Genomic DNA, 13,940 nt, shown 5'->3' on the forward strand with positions numbered 1-13,940 from the left:
TCAGGCTCTACTGGGATAAAAGAGGGACAATTGATCCAGCTTTCTTTCGACTGTCCCATCAAACTTTAGCTGTAACAAACTCCAGCTAGGGATAGAGCCAGGAAATTGTGCATCCCAGCAGGGAGAAGGGCAGGGAACCCTGGCTCCTCTCCGCACTGTCACTGGGGGAGAGGAGCCCAGCTGTCAACCACTGGAGAATTAATGACCCCATTCAGATGCTTGCATCAGGAGCTGTCCGCTGGCTGGTCCCAGGCCACAGGGCAGGAAATGGAGCTGTTTCCAAGAGAAATGAACATGCCTTCCCTGGGGGAAAACAAAAAGGACCATTTGAGCAGGCAATTGATCAGGAGGAAGACCTCGAGGTGATAAAAGATCTGCAGGCCGCAAAGGCCCTTGGCACACCAATTGGAGTTTTAATAAAAATATTCCTTCTCCAGCCAAGCATTTTTGCGATGAATTTCTTGACAGATGTTTCTAAATCTCATCTTTAACAATGCAGGTGTTTCCAGCGAGAGCCAGCACCTCTCCTATTAACAAAAGATGAAAGGATCCCTCCGGACTAGCCGTCCAACTGGCCAATCACAGTGTGAATTTAGTTATCAAATACAGCTGAAGGGCTCCTCGCCGCCAAGCAGTTGTTTCTCCACTGACTCTCTTACAAGGGAGGGTAATAACTCAGCCAAGGCCTATGGAGCCCCCCAGTCCTGTTGATACAGCTTTTAACACATCGTCTATTACTAGATTTAATTCTGAAGTCCTCTAATGGCAAAACTACATCATTCACAAATCCTCTTAAGTGTCCTACTTTAATAGTATAGCTAGCCATTCACAAGCCCTCTTGTTTAAGTTTCCTACTTTAATAATAAAATTACATTCACAAGCTCTCTTAAGTGTCCTACTTATATAGTTACAGTCATTCATAAGTCCTCTTGTTTAAGTTTCCTACTTTAATAGTAAAATTACATTCACAAGCTCTCTTGTGTTCTATTTTAACAGCATAGCTAGTCATTCACAAATCCTCTTGTTTAAGTTTCCTACTTTAATAATAAAATTACATTCACAAGCTCTCTTAAGTGTCCTACTTTAATAGTACAGCTAGCCATTCACAAGCCCTCTTGTTTAAGTTTCCTACTTTAATAATAAAATTACATTCACAAGCTCTCTTAAGTGTCCTACTTTAATAGTATAGCTAGCCATTCACAAGCCCTCTTGTTTAAGTTTCCTACTTTAATAATAAAATTACATTCACAAGCTCTCTTAAGTGTTCTATTTTAACAGCATAGCTAGTCATTCACAAATCCTCTTGTTTAAGTTTCCTACTTTAATAGTAAAGCTAATCATTCATAAATCCTCTTAAGTGTCCTACTTATATAGTTACAGTCATTCATAAGTCCTCTTGTTTAAGTTTCCTACTTTAATAGTAAAATTGCAGTTATCCACAAGCTCTCTTAAGTTTCTTACTTTAACGGTAAAGCTAGTCATTCACAAGTTATCTTATTTAAGGCTTCTATTTTAATAGTAAAGTTATGAGCTTTCATAAGTCTTCTGACTTAGGCTTCCTACTTAAGAGTAAAGTTATAGTCATTCAGAAGGCCTTACATTTAAGGTTTCTCCTTTAAAGGCAAAGTTATCATCATTGACAAATCCTATTTACCTCTTCGACTTTATTAATGTGAGGTGGCATGGTAGAGTAGACGGAGTTCTGTCCTCATTAGACAAATACGCCTTTAAATTAGGTCACTGACACAAACTATGTGACCTTGGGCAAGTCACTTCACTTTTTAGTACTGCAGGCAACCCTCTTCATCTTGGAGGCCAAAGCTACATGTTGGTTTGCACTGATAGAAGGAATGCTCTCACCAGGGATGCCCTTTACTGATGAAGTCACAAGACTAGACACACACAAATACATACACACATACACACACACACACACACACACACACACACACACACACACATACTCCAAATCTTATAATGATAGTTATTCACAAAGTTGCTTAGCGAAAGCCAGTAGTTGTTAACAAACTCTCTATAATTTGGGGCATGATTTATGCACTGAGTTAAACAAAATGTGTGTACATATACACGTATGTATTTATACAGACACAGTATAGATGTATATACACACATCTACATATGCATATACATGTATGTATTCACACATACACAGCACAAGTACATGTATACCCATATATGCACACACATGCACATGCACAAATATACACACATGCATATGCAGTATGTACACATATATGTACATATACACATGTGTGCTTATATGCATGCACATATATGTGCGTGTGCATATTTGTGCATGCACAGTATATGCATGTCTGCATAATTAAAGCTCATTTTATTGTTAACTATTTAATGATGTCTGTATTTTCCTTTAGCCTCAATGCTTTTTAAAGTAATTCCTGAAGTAAATATAATAGTAATTCTCTATAACCCTGTCCTTCTGCCCTAGTCTGGGTCCAAATCCTCTAGGATTCAGAAGAGGGGCTTGGACAGTCACTGTGCTCACAGAAGTCATGAGTCCATGTCCACTTTAGCAATGGACTTCTTATCCAGGCTGGTCCTCCAATGACAGCCACACAATCTATTAACAAGCTTATAGTGAAAGCTGATTTCAGGTGGTTGGACCCACTAGTGCCTTCTGTTGGAAAAGCCCTCAAGAAAGAGTCCACCAGTGATTTCCATGTAAGCTGCCATGACAGAGTTCATCCACTCCAGATCATCAGATAATTACATGTTTTTGTCTACATGTAAAAATACATATTGTAGGGAATATGGCATGAAATCTATTAGTCCAGCTCAGGTACATTAGGTGTAGGGAGTCCTGTGTAGCTCCTATGCTCAAGGGGCCCCCAACAACACTGTTTTGTTATTAGATAGACAACACAAAACCAATTTCAATGCAACTCAACAAGCAATTATGAATCACCTACTATGTGCCAAGCACTGTCCTTGCTGATAGAAAGACAAAAAGAAAGATAGAAAGATCAGATGCTCAGGGTATATTCCAACCAGGGGAAGGGATGTGAAGTATACTTCAGGAGGACTTTCATCTAATATAGATAACATACTACAAAACACTTTCAAGAGAAAGGGGGGAGGGGGTATGGCAGTTCTTGTGTACGGAGGGCAGCTAGCTGGCGCCACAGTGCATGGCGGTGGGGGAGGGGCATGGAGTCAGTACGACTCATCTTCACGAATTCAAATCTGGCCTCAGATGCATACTAGCTGTATTACCTTGATTAAGCCACTTAATCCTGTTTGCCTCAGTTTCCTCATTTATAAATTAAGCTGGAGAAGGAAATGGTTAATCACTTCAGGATCTTTGCCAGTAAAACCCCAAAAGGGGTCATGAAGAGTCAACATAACTCAACAAAAACCACATAGGGAGGGAAGAGCTAATAGGCCTGTTTGACAAAAATGGAATATGCACAAACAGGAGTAATATAACATAAGCTTGGATGAATAGGTAGGAGCCAGAGGAGACCTAAATGTTTGTAGTTTACGCTGGAGGCAATAGAAAGCCGTTAAATTTGGTTTAGAGATTGTTTATTTTAAATTAGGGGAATCGAATGGCCAGACCTGCATTTTAGTGTAATCAGTTTGGCAGCTGGGCGGAGAATGGATTGGACTGGAGGCAAGAGGTTAATTAGGAGGCTGATGCACTATTTCAGGTGAGATCCTCCCTCACTCTGAAGGAGAGTCCTTGCTGGAAATTGCTGCTCAGTCAATCGTGACGCTAGGTTTGGGGCCAACTCCAGCTTCTTTGCCAAGAATGTGGCTTAGAACTAGCTGATAAAGCTTCCCTTGTATGCCACCGCAAATGGCTTCATTTTTGCTAACTTTAAAATAACTTCTGAGCTCCCATTTCCAATGCCCCTTTTCTCAGGACATTTAAAGATTTGTACCATACTAAGGAAAAGACTTGCCACAAAGGTCCCAGCCCATATTGAACAACTTTTCCTGCCTTGTCCTATCGAAGAAAGACTTGGGGGTCCGGGGACTCCCTGGAAAGGGCTACAAGACAAATCCCGTCAGCAGCAGTGTCTATCAGGAACCATCATGTCATCTACTGGCTTGTGGAGAGAGTGAGTATTGTGGCTTTGGGATGGTGGGGGAACAAGGAGGGGAAATCCAGCCAACCCCCCAGGGTCCTTTGCCTCTTACTGGATCCACCAAAGTGAGCAATGCCTTTAAATCCACTCTTTATCATAGTCTCATGGATGTACTGCTCATACAGATATGACCATGGAAGGAAACAAAATGGATGTGTGTTGGCGGTCTAACTATGAATGTCCCTACTTCAGTTAGTCTTTAATGAATATTTATTAACAATCAAACTTATCTGATGAGCATCCAAAATCCACAGAAGGTCCCCTTAGGTGGGAGGATTTGACTAAGGATGTTTACATTAACACATGTGTTTGTCCAAACACTTGCTCTCACATCCTGGCTCCACTTGAAGTGGCTTCTTGGGGTGAGCTGGGCTGCTCTTTCCTAGACCCCTTCTCTTTCTGGCCCTAAAAGGCCCCTCCTTACAAAGAATGTGAAGAAAACAGCTTCCATAATTGGTCAACATGAAACTTAGCAAAACTGTTCTTCAAAAATAGCACTGTAATATTAAGATCAATCACCAAGGCAAAAAGAACTTATTTTGGGGTTTGGCAGTGCCAACCTGCTCTCAACGCCACCCTCATCTCATCATCCAATTTTCACCCCTCCCCAAGACAGGAAACACAGCTGCCAAATAGTTATTTCCAAAGCACAGGTCGGACCGTGTTACTCTCTATCTCAAGAAATCTCAATAGCGACTCACTTGATAGAATTACAGGAAGAAAGGATGATAGGAGCAGAGACATAGCTGGAAAGCACAAAATATTTTGCCCTTAAATGACTTTCATAATCTGATTTCCTCCTACCTTTCCAGGCTGATTCCAAGCCACTGGCCATTCCCCCTCATCTCTTTGTCTCCCTTGCGTACACATACGCACACACACACACACATTCACGTACACACACTCACATATACATACATACACACTCAAATATACATACATACACTCACACACATACACACATATACATGCATACACACTCACATACACACATATACACTCACATACACATACACACACTCGCACACATACACACACTCACACACACACACACACACACACATGCTTCCTTTCCCAACTCCCACCTTGGGACATCCTGACAGTCAGGCCTAGAATGCCCTCCCCTTTGCTTCTTGGGGTCCCCAGCTCCCCTGAGGGCTTCACTCCTGTGCCACCTCACACTAGGGGCTTTTCCTGACGTAATTAGGTGGTTCCTCACACTCAGTTACTTAGTAGATGTTTTAATAAACTTAGATGTGAATATGTAATCCTCTCCAATTGCATACAAGTTCCTTGAAGACAGGGAGTTACATTATTATTGTCATTGTTATTATTGTTACTGTTTTTATTATTATTATTACTCTTCTGTGTATCTCTTGTGCCCTCATCACTGCTATTATCACCCTTCTAGGCATCTCTCCTCCCTAGCTCAGTGCTCCCAGGGAAGGCGAGATAATTCATAAATCCCTTTTGATCCCATGGATGCATGTGTTTGTTTGTGCCCTTCCCCTACCCTCCCACTCTCACCAATAGGATGTGGATTCCTTAAAGGTGAGGAGGGATTGTTGAATTTTTATTGTGAGCTGAGCACCTGGCAAACAGTAGATTTTTAATAAATGCTCACTGAAATGAATTGGTCTGAGTCAGCATTCAGACTTTGATAGAGATGTCTGCCCAATTATGTGTGGAAAGTAAAGAATCCTCCAAAACAAAGAACTCACTAAAATGGACATAATTCACATTCAAACGTTGCCTCTGATTTGACCTCCCTTGGCTCAACGTATTCACTTCACCCTTCAGTATCCAAGAAGTTAGATCTAAGTCCAACCAGACCTTTCACCTTTGGAGGGAGCAGGAGAAGAAAGTGAGTTTTGCTCAGCCTTGTTGATTTCGGTATCCTATATTTCCAGATTTGTGGATCAGAAATAGGTGAATCTGCTAATGCTCATCTTTGTCTTACTCAGGGTATGCCCTGAGGGTTGTAGATGCGGCCTATGCAAGCAGACAGAAAAGAAATGACAAGCATGGTTCCTCTGGGCACCATCAACACGTGTGGGCAGTGGTCACCATGCCCATGGTGGTGTTGATTTTGCAACATAAGTTGCACAAACATTTTTTTTTTCATTCTTATGTTTGCCTTGTTCAACACAATCAGTCCTTGGAGAAGTTACAAATTAAATGGCCCTTGTACCATAATGCTGGAAATGTTCATAACAGCTCTTTCATAAAACACAAATTAAAGATGACACACCCTTCTTTATATGGAAATGCTCTTGGTCATGAAAGTTAAGCTTAGTGAATATGGACTGCATGCTAATTCAAATTTAGTTAAGGATTTTTGTTTTGTTTTGTTTTTGAAATACCAGTGAGGTCAACAGACTTGGAGATAATGAGGGCTGGTGGTCCCTGGAGTCTAAAAAGCTAGGTCTTGATACTGGATCCAAATGTGATCTAGCAGTCAAGCGTATTGGGCCCAGATCCATAGCTGGGGAGGAGGCAGGGGCCTGGTGCCAATGAGTCCAGGGCCGACTGGCAGCATGCAGACTGCAGGAATTGAGAACCTTGGCCCTGCTCATGGGTAGCTGGGTGCTAGACAGGATTCCATTCTGAAACTCCCTTAATATTATGGTGGTTTTCTAGATGCTTCCAAGAATAGCACAAATGGTGTTGCGTGAGCCTCTTCAGCCACGAAGAATGAACTCATTAGACGTGATGCTGGATTCAGAACCTTGAAGACTGGTGGTGTAAAGCTGGCCAGACACTGGACTTTCTTTCTGGGTTCTTCTCCCCACTGGGGTCTTGAAGTCAACAGCTTCCCAGTCAGATGTCTGGGTTCTTTGGACCTCAAGTACCTGAAGAAGAGGGAATACCAACCGGAGGCACACTAGCACATATCTCAGAGTTATTCCCTGAGCCTGGCAGATGGTCAAGTCTAGTTCCCGAGGTTGTAATACCTGAGAATTCTCCAAAGCTTTCTCTTGGCATCCTCTGACAAGGTCAGAGTTCAATGGATCAGGTTCAAAGTGGAAAGAGGATAGACCTTTATATAGTGCCTACTATGTGCCAGGCCCTGTTCTAAGTGCTTTACATATATTATCTCATTTGATCCTCACAACAACCCTAGGAGGTAAGTGTTATTATTATCCCCATTTTACAGTTGAGGAAACTGAGGCAAACAGAAGCTAAGTAATTTGCTCAAAGTCACACAGCTAGTAAGTCTCTGAGGGCAGATTTGAACTCAGGCCCACTCGTCTATCCACTGAGCCAACCAGCTGTCCGTGTGTGATAATTGACCTTGGCTTCAATGTTGAGGAGATGAGAAGATAATGAATTTGCAATTATAGAAGAAGTTCCGTTGCTCTCTGCTTCAATGCATTAAGCACGTGACCATGTATGCTCCGTAAGTGAAGAGATAAGGGAATGAGAGAGATCACCAAGACTGGAATGCCAGTTGTACAATATCCCAGGCTATGGGGAGTCTCTGCCTCCAAGAAGCTTGCCGTAGAGGTAAGAGACAAAGCCTGCTGCCTTGTGACCTGCCTCTAACCTTGGGGGAGCACTGGTAGCTACTGAAAGCAGGGTTCTGGGCATGTGGCCAAGCAAACAGCACTTTTCTTGGGCCCAAAATGCCCAGTTAGAATTCTAATGCCAGCACTGACCTAGAGTCAATCAAAACTCTCTGATCTCCAGTTTACAAATCAGTAAAACTGAGCTGATAATACCAGTCTTGGCATCTATCTACCAGGGTTGTGGGGGAAAGAGTGATTCATGCTACCGCGATGAGGGCTAGTGGGAAAGAGCCCAGTTCAGATGACTCCTCTGTTGTTTCCTAGGGACATTCCATCTCCCACTTCAATGACTTTGCCCAAACCGTCTCCATGCCTGGAATGATTTCCAGCCCTCATGTCTGCTCTTTGGATTTTCTACCTCCCTGCAGGTGATTAGCTCCAAAGACTTTCCTAATCCTTCCCAGTTATTAGGCATCTGTCACCAAACCTACCCCCAAAGTCATGGTGTATTTGCCTGGTCTGCATTTGCCATTTACTTCTAACTGTGTCATGCCCTCCAGTGGAATGTATAGTCCTGGATGAGTGATGATTTTCATTTTGGTCTCTATATCCTCAGCACCATCGTGACTCCAAAGGCAGGTCTTATCTCCTGGACCTGTCTGCCTGGCATGGATCAGAACCCTAGCAAATGATGGATAAATCAAATAAATGAATGGAAGGATTGACAAAAGGCATCCAGGTTCCCCAAGTTATTAACACGTGGCTATTTTCTTTCCACTTCCTACCAGCAACCTTGGGTGAATCACCGCCTCTTTCGGCCTCAATCTCCTCATCTCTAACAATCATCACCATCACCATCACCACTACCACCACCATCATCATCATCCTGAGGTCTCTTCCAGATCTGATCCCAGGTTCATCTAAAAGCAGGCTAGCAATCCAAGAAATGAAGTCAGTTGTGACAAAAACCTTTATCTATATCCCCACCATCTCCTGGTAATGAGGGCTCTGGAAACTTTCTGGGCTAATGGCCAGCCATGCTGATAGAGAGACTCGCACAAAGCAGTCTATATGCAGTACTGCCCTCCTCCCACCCTCCCCTGGTGCGTGGGCAGGGTGGGGACAGCCTGAAGTGACCATTGCCAAGAGATCTTTGAACCAGTGGTCCTGAAAGGATATCCCTTATCAGTTGTAGACAGGCAGGGAAGAGCAAGTGACCTCATGACCCTGGCAAGAATCTTCTCCTGTGCCCAGAGCAGCAATCGAAGCTGACAAACTGCCCCTGTCTCAGGCATCACCTCCCCCTCTGCAGGGTCACATGAAGGTGGAGGGCTCCCTGGGAGGTATTTTAAGAGCACCTGCAGCCTGGCAAAGGGATCACAAGACCAGACAGTTCAGCCTCCGTGACCTGCCTCCATCTGGTGTTCACATCAATGGTCTTTATTAGGCAGAGGTGAGAGCCAGCATCTGGGCTGGTGTCTTCCCTTCTCGGCAGGTGGCACCTTATCATATTCCAGCTTCCTTCTGAGTCTTTGCTTATTGACTTAAGGGGCCTCTTCTTCTTGTAGGATTTTCCACACTTCTGGCATTTTCCCCTCCTCCCTGTCTCTATGAAAGGAGGACCAAGGAGGAGTGGGAGCCCCAGCTTGGCTGCCTCCACGACACATTTCCATTACATCCCCAGCTAGCTGGGTCTGACAGTGGCCCTCAGATGAAGGGTTTAGCCAGACAATGCAAGAGAAGTTGCGGCAGACAAGTGAAAGACACTACAAGGTGTGCAGATGGCCAACTGGCCTCTCTCCGTTGGCATCTCAAATCTCTAAAGCCCCTATGACAACACCCAGACCCCTGAGTTATACAGGCCAGGGCCAGGGTTCAGGGAGCATGCCATTTCTGCTCAACAGGATTTTACCCTCTCTCTGCCATCCCCACAGGATAATGGAATTACTATTTTAAGCACCCCATATTGAGCCGATTGATTTTCATGTTCTTTGGCTGTCAGATTATCTGATGTCCTCAGCTATCAAGCAAGCTGAAGGCTTCTGAATGGAAGTGGTTTACATCTGCAGCGCAACAGAACTGATGCAAAGGAAGGGAGAGACGTGCTCTGAGAAATGTCGATTAGCATCCAGTGACTGGCTAACTAAGCTGCTTGGGCTTCAACAGTGAGGGTCCAGTCCCATTCTGCAGTTTCTCTGATCTTGTCTTTCAGAGAGCCCAAATTAATATATTATTTTTTGCCCTTTAATTTTGTTTCTCTATTGGCTTACTTGGAGACTAAGTGGTCACCAGAGGGTTTTAATGATTGGTTAATTCAGTTGTTCTTTATTTGCATTATTTGCCCTGATATCCCAGTGGTCTGAACCCTTCCATCCCCATTAGCACCTTTCCTTTGAGATCACCCCCAATTCCCCCTGGACATCCCTCATAGGCAACCACTTGTTTTCAGGTTTGTCTCCCCCATGGAAACATGTGTTCCTTGAAGGCAGGGGCTCATTTTGCTTTGATTTTCCTCCTGCTTAGCCAACACCTCATATATAGTAAGGGCTTAATATATGTTTGTGGACTGACTGCCCAACTCTAACAGTAGAGTGAGCACTTATGTCAGATGACCCAGGTTCAGATTCTGCTTCTGACGCTTCCCATCTATGTGATTTGGGACAAGGCCCTTGACCTCCCGGGCCTTTGGCCTTCATGAAATGCCTGAATTGGACCAGATGACCCCTGAGGTTCCTTTCAAGGCTCAAAGATCCTATAATTTCCTTGACCATTGAATTCTTCCATCCCCTGCAGTTAAGAACATGTCCTTAATTTAGATCAGTCCTCGGTACCCGCCCAAGGCTGAGGCCTACAATAAATTGCTCAGGGCTCCACAGCTAAGAAGTATCAGAAGTAGGATTTGAACACAGGTCATCTTGACTCTGAGGTTACTCCACTTTTCTATTTGTGCCTTGAAAATAAATGATTTTTATTTATTTCATTACATACACAAGTACACACACACACACACACAACACACACACACACACACACACACACACGCACGCACCACATTTATATTTAGTGGGTCTGGACCTGTGTTCTCATCACATATGACTTTGGGTGAATACCTTAGCCTCTTAGTGCCCCCCCCCCGACCTCTCAAAAACCATACTTGACAGACCAGTTTCTGGTCCACATTCTTAGCGAGGGTGCACGGTGGCCATACCCTATGTGGTGAAGTCGCAATCCTCTTCATTATCACCGAAAGAACACTGAGGCACTGGCATGTCCTTGGAAAAAGCTGCTTTCCAAACTCACCCAGAAAAGGTTTCTTTTGGCGTTCTAAGCCAAGGCTCTAGGAACCTCGGCATCTCTGAAGTCTGGGAGGGCTGAGAACCACAGAACCTTCCTATTGCTGTCATTGTTCAGTCGTGTCCAGCTCTCTGTGACCCCTTTGGGGGTTCTCTTGGCTGCAGTAGTTTGCCATTTGCTTCTCCAGCTCATGTTACAGATAAGGAAACTGAGGCAAATAGTGTTAAGTGACTTGTTTAGGGTCACACAGCTAGGAAGTGTCTGAGGACAGATTTGAATTCTGGAAGATGAGCATTCCTGACTCCAGGCCCAGCACTTTATCTACTGCACAAGCTCACTGCCCTTCAGAACTGGAAGGGTATCTGATTCACCACCACCCCCATTCCCACTCAAATGGGAATTCCTTCTCCAACATTCCCAACAATTGGATATCCGGCTTTTATGGGAAAGCCTCCAATGATGAGGAATTGCTTACCTTCTGAAACAACCCAAAACAATTACTTTGTGGATGAAGATTTGAGAAATAGGTAATAAATTCCTTAAGAGCAGGGGTAGTCTTTTCTTTCTTTTCTTAAGGGCCTGCTTCAGCATAGAAGGGCATACCTCCACATGCTAGGGGCTGTACTAAGTAGGCACTGGGGAATAAAGAAAGCAAAGAGAATCTCTGCCTTCAGGGAGCTCACAGCCTGGTGGGCTATGCACCCACAAAATAGAGACAGGACAAACTGAGGCTAGCCTCAGAGGAGGGAGGACTGGGAAGGGCTGAGACCTGAAGGAAGCTAGGGAAGCCAGAAGGTTGGCATGAGGGAGGAGAGCATTCCAGGCATGATCCACACCCCCTAATACACACACAGACACATACATTCATGTAATGGCTTAACAGATGTTTTTACTTGGGTGATGAAGTATTTTCAAACTAGAGGCATATTTCAACATATAGTGACATATAGATCTAGATACTGATATGTATGTGTGTACACACACACACACACACACACACACACACACACACACACACACGTCTCCAACCTCATGCAATTAAAGAAACAGAGGAAAAGTAAGGAAATAGGAGGAGAAGCAGGACAGTCACCTAACCAAAGGAGCAGCGCTTATTAAGAAGAACGGAAAGGTCACTGCTATTAAATCTTGCAGATACACAAGGAAAGATGATGACTGGGAAAAGGCCCTAAGTATTGGGCAATCCAAGGGTTATTGAAGACTTTTGATGAAGAAGCCAGGTTACAAAGGAAGGGATGCAGCTGATGAATAAGAAATTCATGGCGTCTGAATAATGAAAAATGAATTCATGGAAACTTGTCAGCCCAGACAGAAAAAAAAAATGTTTCAGTAGGTATATTAAAGTTCATTAAAATCACACATTACCAGATAGAGGAATTCAATATTTCTGAAGAGCCCAGCTGACTGTTTCATTAATGTAGGCAGAAAAAACTTTACAAGAGTAAAGGGAAGGAGGTCTGTCAGAGAAGGAGCCAAGGAAAACAGGCCACAACTCAGGAAAGACTTGTGGTGGGCCCACAGAATATCAATATACCCCTGACAAGCCTGACCCTCTCTAACTAAATACCAAGAAATTCATTTATCTAGAAATTCACCAAAGACCAGGTGAACAAACAGTCCCCTGCCTCGATCGCACTTTCATAGATGCACAGGCTTTCACCAAGCCAGTGGCTTCTCTCCTCCGTCTGGCACCCTACAAAGAAGTCAGCCCTCCATTAAGGATGAGAATCCCACCATTGCCCAACATTTTCTTTTCAAGGAAAAGGCCAAGACCTGGGAGGTGGTTTAGAAAATGGGTTTAAGTCCTGAACTCTGCTGCCAACTTGCTGGGTCACCTTTGGCAAGTTGATATACCTCTCTGGTCCTCAGTTTCCACATCTGGTCTAGGTTAGCACCAAGATCTCTTCCAGGCCCATCATGTGTAACATTACTAGCAATTGAAAAATACTTCCCTATCTCTAAGCTCATTAGTTACTAACAGCAGACAATTAACTCATGACTGAAAATTATACCAAGGGAGTAATTAAGAGGGGAAACTGAGAATTTTCTTCCAAAAGATCTGGTATCTATCCTATTACCAGTGATGCCTTGAATGTAAGAACTGTCATAGGAGGTGGTGAGGACCTAATAAGAGCTAAAACTAGGGCGGGTGGCATCTGGGCCTTTCACTGCTGTCAGCGTTTAGAGAGGGAGAGTTGTATTCATCCTCAATACCTAACTAGCAAGAATTAGTTAAAATATAAGCTACCAGAAGTCTTGATCCATATCGCCTCCCCCACCATGAGCACTCATCCTAACCTTCCTCCTCCTCCTCCTCCTCCTCTTCCTTTTCTTCTCAACATTCTGGTAGTCATTAGATTGTGAGCTCCTTGAAGGCAGGGACTATCTTTTGCCTCTTTGTATCCACAGCACTTAGCACAGTGCTTGACACAAAGGTGCTTAATAAATGTTTATTGATTTACTTCGTGGACTCTCCAATTACCCAGCCTTATATCACATGGTCCAAGGTAGCTCTCCTTGAACTTCCTCAGCCAGGATTTTATGATGCTTGCCCGAGTTCCAGAAACCTGAGTTAGGGGGCTTCTGTATTAGAGATCGTTTAGACCAAACACTTAATTTCAAAGGAGAGGAAAGCCGATTCAGACTTGAAGTAAAGGGCAAGTCTCACCAACAGCGAAGTCTAGCTCAGAGGAGAAAGGGCTGTCTCACGAGAGGTCATGGGTTATCCTTCCTTAAAGGGTTTTAAGTAGAGGATGAGCAAGCAGCATGTGTCTGTGGTGGTTCGAAGGAGTTTCTCCTTTCGATATGAGCTACAATACAATGGCCCCCCAGGTCTCCTGCACTCTGAGAAACCAAGCTTTGGTACCAGATGTCTGCCTGCTTAGAAATAAGAAGCATTGTGTTTGCTTTCATAATTTTCCTTTAAAATGTTCCTTACATCTAAGAGAGATAGAGGGAAAGAAGGGGAAAGAGGAGAAGGGTTGGG

Source organism: Phascolarctos cinereus, unplaced genomic scaffold, assembly GCF_003287225.1.
Source record: "Phascolarctos cinereus isolate Bilbo 61053 unplaced genomic scaffold, phaCin_HiC Scaffold_1;HRSCAF=81, whole genome shotgun sequence".
Taxonomy (NCBI): Eukaryota; Metazoa; Chordata; class Mammalia; order Diprotodontia; family Phascolarctidae; genus Phascolarctos; species Phascolarctos cinereus.